Genomic DNA, 13,638 nt, shown 5'->3' with positions numbered 1-13,638 from the left:
GGTCCAGGGGAGGGCCACTAAGATGATCAGAGGGCTTCAGCACCTCTCCTGCGAAGAAAGGTTGAGGGAACTGGGCTTGTTTAGCTTGGAGAAGAGAAGGCCATGGGGAGACCTCATTGTGGCCTTCCAATACTTGAAAGGAGCGTATAAACAGGAGGGGGAATGGCAGTTTACAAGTGTGGACAGTGACAGGACAAGGGGTGTGGTCTTAAACTGAGACAGGAGAAGTTTAGGTTAGCTATTAGGAGGAAATTTTTCGCACAAAGGGTGGTGACGCACTGGAACAGGTTGCCCAAGGAGGTTGTGGATGCCCCATCCCTGGAGGCATTCAAGGCCAGGCTGGATGTGGCTCTGGGCAGCCTGGTCTGGTGGTTGGTGACCCTGCACATAGCAGGGGGTTGAAACTCAATGATCACTGTGGCCCTTTTCAACCCAGGCCATTCTATGAAGAAAAGGCTTTCAGTTAGAAGACCATTAAAAATCTGTATGAAATGCTATTTGTGTGTTAAAATGGAAAGCTTCAAATACACTGAAAGGCATCTGGCTTGTTCTTTGCGTGGTTGTGGATGGTACCACCCATCTTGTCTGGCTCAGGCACACACTGGCTGTGCCTGACAGCAAGAGCAGTCTTGTGGCAACTTCTAATTCAGAGGGCTTTCAGCCATCCGAGCTACAAGTGCTACTTGATATTGCAGGAAAGACTGAACAATTTATGCATAGCTCTGGGATTTGCTTACTTTGCCAGGAGTGTGCAGTGCAGACAGTAAGGCTGGAATGGAGGCTGTGGATCCATTGACAACCCAGGGCAAGACTGCATCCCCATCACAGCTAATAGAGTGATAAGGTGACTGTTACAGACTGTAGCTGATCCATTGGTTCCAGATACACTCAACAATTACTAACTAGACATGCTGATTTGCAATAAATCACTCAAACTAAAGGATGTTTCTACACTCCACTCATAGTTCCAAGCGAGTATTATTTTCTAGTTAGCTTCTCCACTACTGAGTATTTGACTTTTTTTTTCTTTTATTTTTCTGTAGTTCTGTGATTGTTCTACAACAATACTGCATTAACTTGAAATGGTTTAAAATCTGTCAGGCCAAGATCTGAATAACCACATGTACCAAGGCAAAAATATTGTGGTGAAGCCCAAACCAGGGATGAAGACTGTGCAAGATGTGAAGAAATGAAATTAAGGTAGGTTGGCAATCTGAAGTGAACTGTGGGTAGGGATTTAAGCAACTGCTTTAACTGGCAACTTGCAGTTGGAGCATGGGAAATGCCAGAATACATTATAACGTAGTGTTACATATAATACACAAACTAATTTGTGTACTATTCATATGATAATTATGCAACATTGATTCCAATTTTATGTAGTATAACACGTAATATGGCTGTAATTCTATAATTGCGGCAAATTATAATATTCCATATATTAATATACAAGTCATTCAGATTCTAAAGCACGTGGAGCAACAAATCTGGTTTTCCTTTCCAATGGCTTTCTTGAAATATTTGCATGATCCCCATGCATTGGGACCAAAATCCAAAAAATAATCGCTTGTCTCTTCAGCATCTCAGAATTCTCATTTGTTTTTCATCAGCTTCTATCTGTGGCACATTCAGCAGTAGATAATACATCACAGTATGACCTGCTGCTGTGGCTGCCAGCTAATGCTGCTCGTTACTTGCGTTGCTAAGCCTCACGCATGTCATATTTATGGTCCTGAGCTCCAGCTGCAAGGCTGGCTGTAGACTGGCCGAAATGGCAGTGGAACCAGAGGCACTCTGTTTCTATGTCTCTGTTCTTATGCAGAGCTGTTAAACTCTTGGCTGCATGCTCCCAGTGAGGGAGGTACTCTTTGCTCCGGGCACTTCAGATGCATGACTCACTTCTACTGTATGCCTTACATGTAAAAATATCTTTAAATTTAAGATGGCTTATTAGTAAAATTGTTCAATAAACAGTGCTGCATAATTCATTGCATACACAGGGAGCTTTAAAGTCTAATGTGCTACATAATGTACTGTGTGCCTTCAGTGGAATACGAATGCAGGCAGATGTTCTTGACTTCAGTAGTGTTGGCCAAGTCTTTAAAACATCAGTTACTGCTGTCCTGAGTTCTCTGCTCTCTGTCAGTGCACAGTTACCCATCTGCAATCCCCTGCTGGGCTCTCAAATATGATGATGAGCATGAAGTCCTTTGCTGGATCCTGCTAGTGTGTTTATAGTAAAGGTGTTTGCCATTGCCATTGTCATTGCCATCCTAAGTGTTCCTAGGGTAGTATGTTGAGCTGTTTTAGGAAAGTGTTCAATTTTTATTCCTTATATAAATTGGGAGCTCCCCAACCCCAATAAATGAATAGATCAGAAATTGTTTCTGTTGGGAAAGCAGATGTTTCTGCTTTATCTACAATTTATGTTGTCTTTCAGATAAGTCTTAGAAGTTCCAATGAGGGATGATTGTGCTAGAGCTTATTTTGATGTTGAAATAACAATACTGTGTAGATAAGGATTAACATCAGCGGTGTTACTGATGGTCACTGAAACATAACAGAAAGTTGTCATGCATGATCTTTTAAAATACATTTTAGAGGTGAGGAGAATACATATAATGTATTTATATATTTCAGATGTCCAAATTGGCACATCTTGACCTTTCTAGATTGGATTACTCATCATTTGCTTTTTGCTGTTGCCCATCTTTACACAGGGTCCACTAAGAAGAGTAACTCAATAATCACTAGTCTGTAGAAATGAGGAGTTCAATTACTAGTAACACTGATTAATAACACTCCTGCAAAGCTCCTTGATTCTTTGTCTTGCTAAGCATCTGCATGGCCTGTACCTCAGAGCTTCACAGCTTAATCATACATTGCTTTATACCCATTATCTGTTCTTTGGGAGGTCCCTTGTTTTTGAATTGGAAGAGACTGTGAATAATCATTCACTTTCTTTATGCCACTTACAATTTTGTAGGGTTTTTCTCATTGCTTATGAGTCTTCTCCTTTCCAGGCTGGGGAGTTCTAATTTACTTAGATCTCAGACATGTTTTTCTAATGTATGCATCCATAACTTTCAGCTGTGTGAGGCAAGCAATGAAGAGAACTGTTTCAAGATACCTCAAAAAACCCAAACTATAAACAGCATTGGAAAAAAAAAAACATCTTTAGATTATTAAGATTTTGCAGTAAAGTTTATAAATCTGATCTTGGATAACCAAGACTTAACTTTGTTTATAACTAACAAGCAGTTTCATGTTGGTGAGATGCACAATGGTTGTTAATTATCCATTTGATCCATTTCAGAGTGCTTTGATTCTTGCAGTAGTAAAGCCATTGAGGTGCTGGATATTTATGATATTCTGTGCTGTTGGATAGTTATGTTGGATTGCTTAATACTGATTTCTTAGGTACACTGCCACTTCAGCTGTGTATAGGGAGAGCTAGATTGCAGGTTTTTGTATTTGTTTCAATTTCCTTGATTTCCTCTCTTCACCTTTGGAAGAGTAATGCTTTGGCTGAATGATTTGTATTTGAAATCTGTCTTTATTATTTTCTTGCTAATGAAACAGAGCTGCTGCTGTGCAGAAACCTGTCAGTCTTACAATAGGCAGCAGCAAAAGCCACAATGCAATCCAGCGTTTCCTATAGCCTCATCCAAAGTGTGTGGTTTAACACCTATGAAAGCAGACTGGTGTAGGACTGCACATTCATCACAGCTGTGGTGGAGAGGGGTTAAAATAAACAAACAGAACATCTCCTGATAAATGAAGGTTTCTTATAATCCAAGTAACTCAAAAGACACTGAAATAGGATCAAGGCAATACTACAGTGAAGACTGGAGGCATTGCTGAGATTTTTTTTTCCACCTTCTTTATTTTTTTAAATTAGATCCCTCTATTTCAGGGAAGAAATCAAGATGACTGACAGGAACATTGGTAATATATACAAAGGAACTGTTGCCTGAACGGGAATCATCAACGTCCTTTAGAGGAAGGAGAGATGAGGGTGGCAACAGACAGTGAAATTGAAGCCTACAGTGGGAAGAGCCGCTGCCCTCTTTAGTGACTGATGATGCTCCAAAAGCAAAAAGTGAGATTCAAGTGATGTTCAATTGCTGTCATGTTTTACACTAGGAGCAGCTTATGGATGCCTCTTGCTCTGCTTCTTGCTGGTCTCTGCCTGGCCTGCGCTCACTCATCATAGGCAACTCTTTTGGTTCTGCTGGGGAACCTGGATGCACAGCTGATTCCCAACTGGAGCCAGGGCAGCATGCCCTTGCAGAGCTGCTCCAGTGAAACATCCAGCTGTGTCTAGCTGCATTCTCCCACTGTCATAACATGAAAACCTGACACTACTTCTGTCCCCCACCCACCCCTCTGCCCCTTTTTATTTTTTTTGGCCTGTATTACAGATGGTTGCTCAGTCAGGCACAGATTTAGCCAGGACATTATTTGCTTCTATTAGTACCAGCCATTGCCACATTCCTGTGCATATCAGGTTATGCGGACAAGTCATAATGCCATGCAGCCTCTTGTTTACATCAGGTGTTAATCTGCCTCAGCTCTATAAGTAAGCCGTAGGAACTCTGGTACTCAGGCTTTCAGTCCTTTTTTTTCCCTTTTTTTACTTTTTCCTCCCCTCCCCCCCATTATCTACTACACTCAGTTCAGTATCTTCTGAATATCACTGGTTGAAAATATTTCAGTTCTTGCATTTTAGATGTCATGTTGTTAATTTGGTACAATACCCAGAAAAGCATACTGAGCAAACTGCTCTGTGTGCATGGTTATTTTAAATGAAAGTAATGTGGCACTGCTAGCACAAGTGGTGATTTCACCCTCCTTCACTCCCTGCACTCCAGCAACCTCTGCCTGATGTGAGCAAAAGGCACTTGTGTGGTCACGCTGGAAGGGGGAACTGGTTTCTGAGCTGAGTGCTTTAGTTGGTTTTCAGCTGGATCAGTTTTCCAGCCTGATCCTCCACAAACAGCAGAGAAGTGATGGTGTGGGCAAAGGATTGTGCCCAGGTGCAGGAAAGTCTGTCTTTCTTTTTATGGAGAAGAAACTTACGTTGGCATAAAGAGTTGTGATCCTGCAAGGGTGTACCCCTCTGATGGTCATTAACAAGTTAACCATGCATTGCAAACATTGCATACACCATGACGACTTATTGTAGTATCTAACAATATATATTGACCCTTTACCTAATTACAGCAACAGAACTGTAAGTTTGGAAAGGCAGTAATTGAAATAGGCCATGGTAAACATTGTTAACTATTTTATGAATTTCCTATTCAAATGTTGGCACTCTGCATTTTAATAATCAGGTCGGGCTGATCAACAACAGTGTTTTATTTCTTTTTTTTTGTTGTTGTTGTTGAGTTTTTTTAAAACCCCAATTTTGATATAATTCATTATTCACTTGAGATGACATTAGAATAAATTAATATTAAAATATTTAAATGTAGAATAAAGAGTTTGAAAAGTTACAGAGATTGATCACTCGAGATGCAACGTTGATGCTTCATTAGTCATGGATCTCCATGTTGCTGGGCTGAGTACCCGTTTTGCCTCATTAGCATTTTTTTCTTTAATGCTGACTGGACTGTATTCAGGCTTCATTGTATACGATTTAATAATGGCTCCTGTCAACAGCCTAAGTTGCACGTGAAAACTGGAATACCCTTCACTGCAAACCATAGCAATCTAGGCTTCCTAGCAAGGTGATTGATGCCCTGAAACTGTCAGCATTTAAAAGCTTTTAATAATATGCTTTACCTTTTGGTTAGCCCCGAAGTGGTCAGTTAGTTGGACTTTATTTTTCTTGGTTCTTTCCAACAGGATCTATTCTATTCTGGAACTTTATAAAAATAGCCATAAAATCTTTGTATGGCTTGATTTTTTTCTCCTTGCGAAAAGTTTACCTTTCCAGTAGATTATAAAGTGTGTTGCTGATGTTGCTCATTCCAAAAGAAATTCCAAATCTGATTTTGTAATCAGATTAAGATTTGGGAACAGGGACACAGATGGAGTGAGAGAAGAACAGTTTTTTGTGCAAGATGTGACTTGAAGAGCAATGGCATTTATACTAAAAAGGCCAGATCTTTTAGCATTTTCCAGTGTTGACTTTGGCCCACATGCAGAAAGAGGAGGTTTCTAAGCCCCCTTAAGATCTTGGCCAATCCCGAACAAATAAATGTCTGCACTGCTAGTTCACCTTGCTCACAACCCTGAGGTGTGAGGTGGAAAAATCCCTTTGCAACCAGGGATGTGCCCCGTTCCAGCCTGCAGTGACTGGGCTGTGGCAGGGAACAGGTGCAGATAGCCCAGCAGATGGCTGGAAGTCCTTAATCTGAGCAGTAATGCTAACGTAGCCATATGGTAAAGAGCCGTAGGAGAGGCCATTTTTCTAATAGCAGGCAATAGCCAGAGTTTAGCTGAGGAGAGAAAAAGGCAAGCTTTCCAATGATTAAGCCCTTTGACATCTGCAGTGTAGGGGAAGAGCGGGGAGCTACTCTGGACCATTCACAGGTTGACAGTTCATCAGCTCCATTACGGAGAGTAGCACTTTGTGTGCAGGAGCCTTGCCCTGCATCTAAAGGAGGCAGTGTTTGTCCTGTAGATGGCTGTCAAAATAGGATCTTGTTCTGTGCAGATTGGGCAGGGAAGTGCTCAGCCCCTGGGTTGTGCAAGCTGGACAGGTGTCCCAGTATCGTTGTGAGAGAGTTCTTGAGGGGATCATGGTCCTGATGCTTCAGGAGTGGTGTCTCCTGAATGAGACATCTGCCAGACACAAGCAGAAAGTGATAAAGGAGAATCAAAGCCTTTTGGTGGTGGGCTGAGGACTGCCGAGGGCAGGGGCCCTTGGAGGGGATGAAGTGTGAGGCGATTCGTGTTGGCTTAGTCAGTGTCACTCTTAAACTGCCTGGAGTTTCCCTTTGTTCTTAAGACAATAGATACAAATCTGAGCCTGTCTTCCTTCCTCAAAAGCTGTTTCCAAGGGCTTTCCTCTGGAAAAATCTTCTGTTTCCCCTGGCTAATCATTCCTGGCCTGGGGCCTGGAGATGTGATGCAGCTTGTCCCTCCGGAGCAGCTCAGCCCAACCTGCCAGGCCTGCAGGTGTGCTTTGAGTGCAAACCCAAAGGCAAGAGCATGAAGCACCAGCAAATGGAGGAGGACAGTGCCTGGCTCTGCCACTGGGCACTGCCTGGACCTGACTGTTTGCACATGCCTGTCTCCTGCCCAAGGGCAAATGCAGAGGCAGCAGTAGTTCCTGTGCCCTGGGGCAGAGATCAGGCAAAGCCAGCATGTGGAGACACAACTCTCCATTCTTCTGACTTGGATGTGATGGTTTTTGTTTTTGTAGTTGTGTGTGGTGCCAACTCGATCTTTGTTCCTTAATTGCTTCTAAGAAATGAGTCTCAAAAATACCCTTACCTGTGGTCTTAAAATTCCTCTCTGTTAGTTGCCACTCCAGTTATATTCATTTTCTGTTTTTTTGCCCTCCTTAAATCCTCAGCAGAGAAGCTTAAGGTTTTGCATTTGCAGCTGTGTCATGTTAATGAAAAGACAGCTTTAAAATGGATTAAAAGCAGGCAGAAGATTGAATGACCTCTGCACAGACACCAATGGGATGTAGATTTCAGTCAGCGGGCCTGATTTTGCTGATGTGTGCCCTGTGGGATTTGTATTATGGCAATGTACCGTGCATGCTACAAGCCCATTGCAGCTCCTGCCTGGTGTGATGCACTGGGGGGTGTTCAAATCCATCAGTAGAGCAGCACAGCACATGCCCTTCTGATTCACAGAATGCTCCCATGGCCTCTTCAGCATCCTGGAAAGTGCAGCTGGGGCAAACACACTGGGCTGGCAGGTGGATGATGTGCATCGTCCTGAGGGACGAGGAGGAGGAAGGTGCCTTTCTGGGCTTCCAGACATGTGGTCTCAGATCTCAGGCTGTAAGGAAATAAACCTTCCCAGGAGGTGGGGTCTCATGGGAAAAGTACTCTGTTCCACAAAGCTCCCTGGTCCAAGGAGAATAGAGCCGAGGCTTTGGTACTAGCTACTGCACAAGAAACAGTTCCATGCTGTCTCAGTGGATTCTGTCACCCAGACATTAAAAGCACATCTGAAAATAAGCTTTAACATTTTTTTTTTTGTCTTTTTTTCTTTCTTGCCCTTGTATCCACTGGGGAAAGCTTCCTGTTCCCAGCTATCAGTTCAGCCAGTGCAGAACTATCTGGGGAATTAATGAATGCAGAGGGAGCAGCAGGATTTAGAGGAGATGCAGGTGGGTGGAGGAGGACTGCTGAGATGAATGTTTCCAGGGGAAAAACTATGTAAAACTTTCTGCTTGCACAAGGGAAAACTCCAACTAGTTGCACAGTCACTGCGGTGGAGATCACAGGAGAAGTGGGAGTGACCCAGGCTCAAACTGTGCAGTCAAAAGAAAGCTTGCTTGTGGTGGGGAGGGGGTCTTCAGATCCTCCCAGCACCACAGTGTCTTCACATATGTTCCCTATCAGCCCCATGCATGAGCAGTAGGTGGTCAGTATGCTCTGCATGCTTGCACTTGTTTTTCTTAGGTACCCAGCAGGCTAATCTGATTCAGATACTCTGCTTTTCCACACTCCTGAGAACAGAGCAAAGGCACTTTATGTGACAATAAACTTCAGAGTTCTCCTGTAGAGCCTACCTTGTGACCGTTTTGTGCCATGGTCTTCTCAGAGGCTCATGGGTAATAGTTGTTTGGGAGGCACAATAAAAAACTTGGCAGCGCATTACTGACTAATTGCTGAATTTAAACCACTGAAACAAAAGTTCAAATTCAAAACTGTTGAATTCTCAAAGGGCTGCAGGTGTTTTCCTCTGACAAACTGGTTTGTTTTTCCTTAAAATTTATGCTACTTGGCAGAAGTAGTGTGTATAGAATTAAAATCTAGTGGGTCCGTATCTCTTTTGCCCCGTTCCCTGTGCTCTATTAGTGTGTCACCATTTCATTGTACTGCACCCTGTTTCCTGAGGTGGTAACCAAAGTCCTGAAGGGCAGAACATCTTGCTGGAGTCAGATAAGACCCTGCAGAAGCTGCACCTGCATGTGCTTTAGACTCTTTCTGAGAAGTGGGTCTAAAGTATGTTTCTGTTCCCCTCCTATCTTTAACTTAAAAACATCGAAAATTTTAGGGATTTTTTCTTGCGATGTCAATTTAAAAGGTAAGATAACTTGTTCCACATCTTTTGTTGACAGCTGTGAGAGGGCTTTCTTATTCCTCAGAAGGGGGTTTGTATCCTGCCCGCATCTCTAAGGAGTGTGGCAGGAGAGCCAAGTGTGCTGTAGGACATGGAGAAGCTAGAAAATGTGGGTCATCACACAAAGGCTACAAATAGGCTGCGGGTGGGCTGAAAAACAGCAGGCTTCATGTGCTCTTATCCTAGCTGGGCTATGAAGTAGAGGAGGAGAAAATCATCACTGGTCATCTCTTCACATTGCTGGATAAAGGCCAAGATGGTATTTGCTGGGGGCAGCAGCTGGAGAGGAGATGCGGAGAAGAAGTCTGGGAGAGTGCAGCTTGAAATCAGATTGCTGTGCTGCTCCCCCTCGCTCAGAGGAGCAATGAACATAATCAGGTGCTTGTTAGTGGGATTATCTTCTCCGAGGTGTCAGAGCAGTTGAAACAGCTGATTGGCTGGAGGTAAGGATATAGCTGCTCTGAGTAGTGCATCTTTCTGCCTGCAAAGAGCACCTACTCCATTGCTATCTTACCTGTTCATACAAGTTTGCTTTCTACCATAAAGATTGTATAATGTTGGGCTAAATAATGGTACTAAATCCCTGCTTTCTGAGTTACAAAAGCAAGAGTTTGGCATAAGAGAATGCTAACTCCTTAAGCAACGAGAAAACATCAGAATGTTTCATTTGTTCTTACACTGATGATGTGGATTTAATGCTTTCTTCCTGCCAGGAGTGGGTCCTCCTGCCTAAGGATAGACTAAAACTACTGATCTCCCCAAAGAAGCTGCCCTTCAGCAGATGAGTGTTGATGTGGGGCAATACTGGCACTTTACAGCGTGGGGAAGGCTTGAGCCAAATGAAGGCGAGTGCTTGTGTTGGGGCATAGACATCAGGGTGCAAGAGGACTGTGATGGAAAAGCCTAAGGCTGGGGGCTGAGAAGAATTCTAAACAGGAGCTTGTCCAAAATATCTGCTTTACTTTGCCAAATTTGGGATGAAAGTCTTAGTAAAACTATTTTTTCTTAAACCAAGGAATCCTTCTTTAAGGAACCGAAGCTCACAAAATTAGAACAACAACAACAAAAAACACAACAAAGCCAATACAACAGCAACAAACATTAGTGGAAAAAAATAAACCATGCTTTTCCCCCCCCCCCATCTTTTTAGTTCTGGGCAATTTTTATCATTTCTAAGGCTGATCTTATCCAAACAATTTGAGCACAGATGGTGAGGCTGTTTGTTTTTTTTTTTTCCTAAACTCCCCACGAGTTTTCTGTGTGCTTTATCGTTGCTTGTTTCATTATAGATGGACTTCTTAAAACCACGCTGATGGAAAATAATTGCTTTGATCCCTTGGTAAATATCTGAAGTTGTAGGAACTTCATCTAGATGGAGTAAGTCCTAAAGGATCCTGTTTGTATGCTGTAAGCACTTTGGATGAAACAATAGTTTACTCTGTGGATGCTTTTTGTTGTAGGTTTGTAAAGGTTTTGATTTTTTTTCTTAATTGCAGACCTGACCTGCTATTTAGAGATCTCCAAACTTGAGGGCTGCTTCCACCTGAATCTCTGCTCTGGGAAATGCCTCTGTAACCACTGTTCTATCCCAGGACACGGATCCACCTCTCAGCCCCATGTTTAGGAGGGATTACTTCATTGTTGCGCTGATGCTGCTGGAGAGCTGTCTGCCTGGGAGCTGTGCTCCTCGTCAGGACATCTGGCTGTGGGAAAGAGCATGCTCTGTTCCTCCACTGTAAGCAGATGAATGTACTAGGTTTAACAACCTGCTTTAGATTTAACCATTAATAATTTTTGTTTCCTACTGTTACTTTTTCGGTTTGGATACGCTTTTACCAGCAAAGCCTGGGTGCTGTGCAGAAGCATTCAGGAGGAATATAAACGAGGTCATAAGGTCTTTGCGTGTGCCTTTAGAGGAATTAAAGCTGAACTGAGCCCCATAACTGGAAAGCAAGGTTGAAAATGTGTATAATTCAGTACACTTTTCCAAGAACAGGATCTTCTTAACAGCAGACAACAAAAGCTACAGAAGTAGATATGTTGCTCTGCAAAGAGGATGTGACACTGCTATTTTCTCACTGTGCAAATCAAACAATGACTGCTGCATGTCAAGCCCTCTGGTGCAGCCCCATTGTTTGCTGCTATTCCCAGTGTACCTCGGCCACCTCTGCCTGGTACAGGGAGCTCAGGTTCTTCCTCTGACTGGGACTCAGAACAGAGAAAGCCCCGCAGCTGACAAGGGCAGCTTTGCCCCTGCCTCTTGCCATAGGGTAGGTCAGTCTGTGAGAAAAATGTTGGCTGTTTCACTGCAGAAGTGCTCATGGGCTGTGATTTTGGTAGCCAGTGTAGCCATCTTCGTATAAGATGTATGTTGCTACCTACAGCTGGCTCACCTCATCTGATGCCATGGAAGCATTCCAATGTTTTGACCATTTTCTTCATTATTTAATTGAAGAGATCTGTCTTATAATGTATATGGTGGCATCCACAGTTATTTCTTTCTTCCTGTCCTTGATTACCTTCTAGCAATGTCTGAGGAGGAAGAAAAAACTCCAGGAGATCAAGCTGTACAGTAATTAAACCCATGCTAAATATTAAATGAAGCTGTTTAACCCTATTTTAAAGCAGTATGTTGAATTTTATGTGATTAACTTCTCATTTGGGAAGCAAACTCACTGAGTTTTGTTGAAGCTAATGATAATCTTTTTCTGGACTTCTGGACTGTGTAAGAATAGCAGTGACTTGGTTCCAGGATCAGATAGAGCAAATAAATCTAGGAAAACATTTTCACTGTCACTAGGCTTATTTTGTTAAACCATATTTAAAAAATGCATTTATCATCTCTTGCTTATCAAGATGCATTTCACATGCTTCATCATGGTGATTAGCCTGAAATGGAGGAGTTTCTCAGCTGATAATCTACTGTGCCACAGGAATGGCAGGTTAGAAGTCAAGACTCTGGGGACTAAATCATGGTCCCTTTGAAACTGATAGGCATCTTGCCAGTCATGTTGGATTCTGTGCTGTTTTGCTGTTTCACGTGGATTTTGTTCTTGATTCTTATCAGCAACTTGCTCTGGGACCACAGAAAGTTATTTAACTGTTCTGGCCTTTTACTTTCTGCAGCAGTATTTTACAGCCCTTTGTATTATTTATAATATAGCAAGACATAAATCTCTAATTTATCTCTAATGTGTAATACTTAAAACACAAAGGTGACCAAACATCCCTCTGTGATTACTCTTTGTAATCACCGATTCCCTGTTCAAGACCAAGAGTAGGAAAATTCAAAGATTTTTCCTGTACTGAGAAATAAAATTTGTGTAGAGAACATTTTCCCTTCCATGCGTAGCTTTCTGATCTCTTTCTGTATGTCCTTTGAGCAAGACTCCTTTTGAGGTCAGTGGCAGGGCTCTGTGAACAGAGCTGAAGGGTTTCATGTGATACTCGCTGCACATGTTAGGAAGGATGCTGATGGAGAAAGTATGCAAATGAAGCTCTATAGCAGCAAGTTTTCTCCAACGCTGTGGGACACAGCAAGCAACACTGGCGCAGAGAAAGAGAAGTAGCCATGCACTTCCTCGGGAAGTGCTGATCTCACTTATTTCTCCAGTTTAAATTCTTACGTCTAAAAGCCGCTACTGCAGGAAAAGGGCACCCCATTTCTGGCTACATGCCACATTTTTTCCCTTGCTGAGCCCCTAGCGATTGTGCTTTTGCTTGGTAAGTTGATTGTCATGGTAGAAAAACCAAGCCACTGAACAGACAGAGGATGGGATGGGGTGGGGCGGGAGGAGAGCAGGACCGACATAGTTATGCATGGCACTGGCTGCGTCACAAAATCAAGTTCTCATCATTGTGGCAATATTCAGCCTCTATTTACTGAAGTATTTGTGTACCTGAAACCAAAGGAAGCTGAGATCTTGAATACCTTTGGCTACATCAATACTGCAAGAGCAGTCCCTCATTCTGAGGTGGAGTGGCTTATGTCTGGAGAGCAGCACCAGGGGATGTTTCATAGAATCATCATAGAATCATAGAATGGCCTGGGTTGAAAAGGACCATAACGATAATCCAGTTTCAACCCCCCTGCTATGTGCAGGGTCGCCAACCGTCAGACCAGGCTGCCCAGAGCCACATCCAGCCTGGCCTTGAATGCCTCCAGGGATTGGGCATCCACAACCTCCTTGGGCAACCTGTTCCAGTGTGTCACCACCCTCTGTGTGAAAAATTTCCTCCTCAGTTTCCTCTGAGCCTTGTGTGGTCAAGTCAAGTGCAAGTCAAATGGCCAGTCCTGGCTATCCCGAGGGGATGCTGCACAGCTGATATGTATGGATAAGCTCACTAGAACAAGGTAGTCTTGGCCATGTTCTCTAT

At 43.0% G+C, this 13,638-nt stretch overlaps 1 long non-coding RNA gene across 1 annotated transcript; it reads left to right on the top strand.

The window, feature by feature from the left end:
- The first annotated feature begins 386 nt into the window (after positions 1-386).
- LOC124417756 lies at positions 387-10,516 on the top strand. Its single transcript, XR_006938554.1, has 3 exons — positions 387-1,200; positions 3,917-9,704; positions 9,975-10,516. It is a non-coding gene; the product is annotated as an uncharacterized LOC124417756 (long non-coding RNA).
- The last annotated feature ends 3,122 nt before the right edge of the window (positions 10,517-13,638 follow it).

The sequence above is a fragment of the Gallus gallus genome, chromosome 2, assembly GCF_016699485.2.
Source record: "Gallus gallus isolate bGalGal1 chromosome 2, bGalGal1.mat.broiler.GRCg7b, whole genome shotgun sequence".
Taxonomy (NCBI): Eukaryota; Metazoa; Chordata; class Aves; order Galliformes; family Phasianidae; genus Gallus; species Gallus gallus.
Note: the sequence above shows the minus strand (reverse complement) of the source record. Positions and strands in the feature narration are given on the sequence as shown.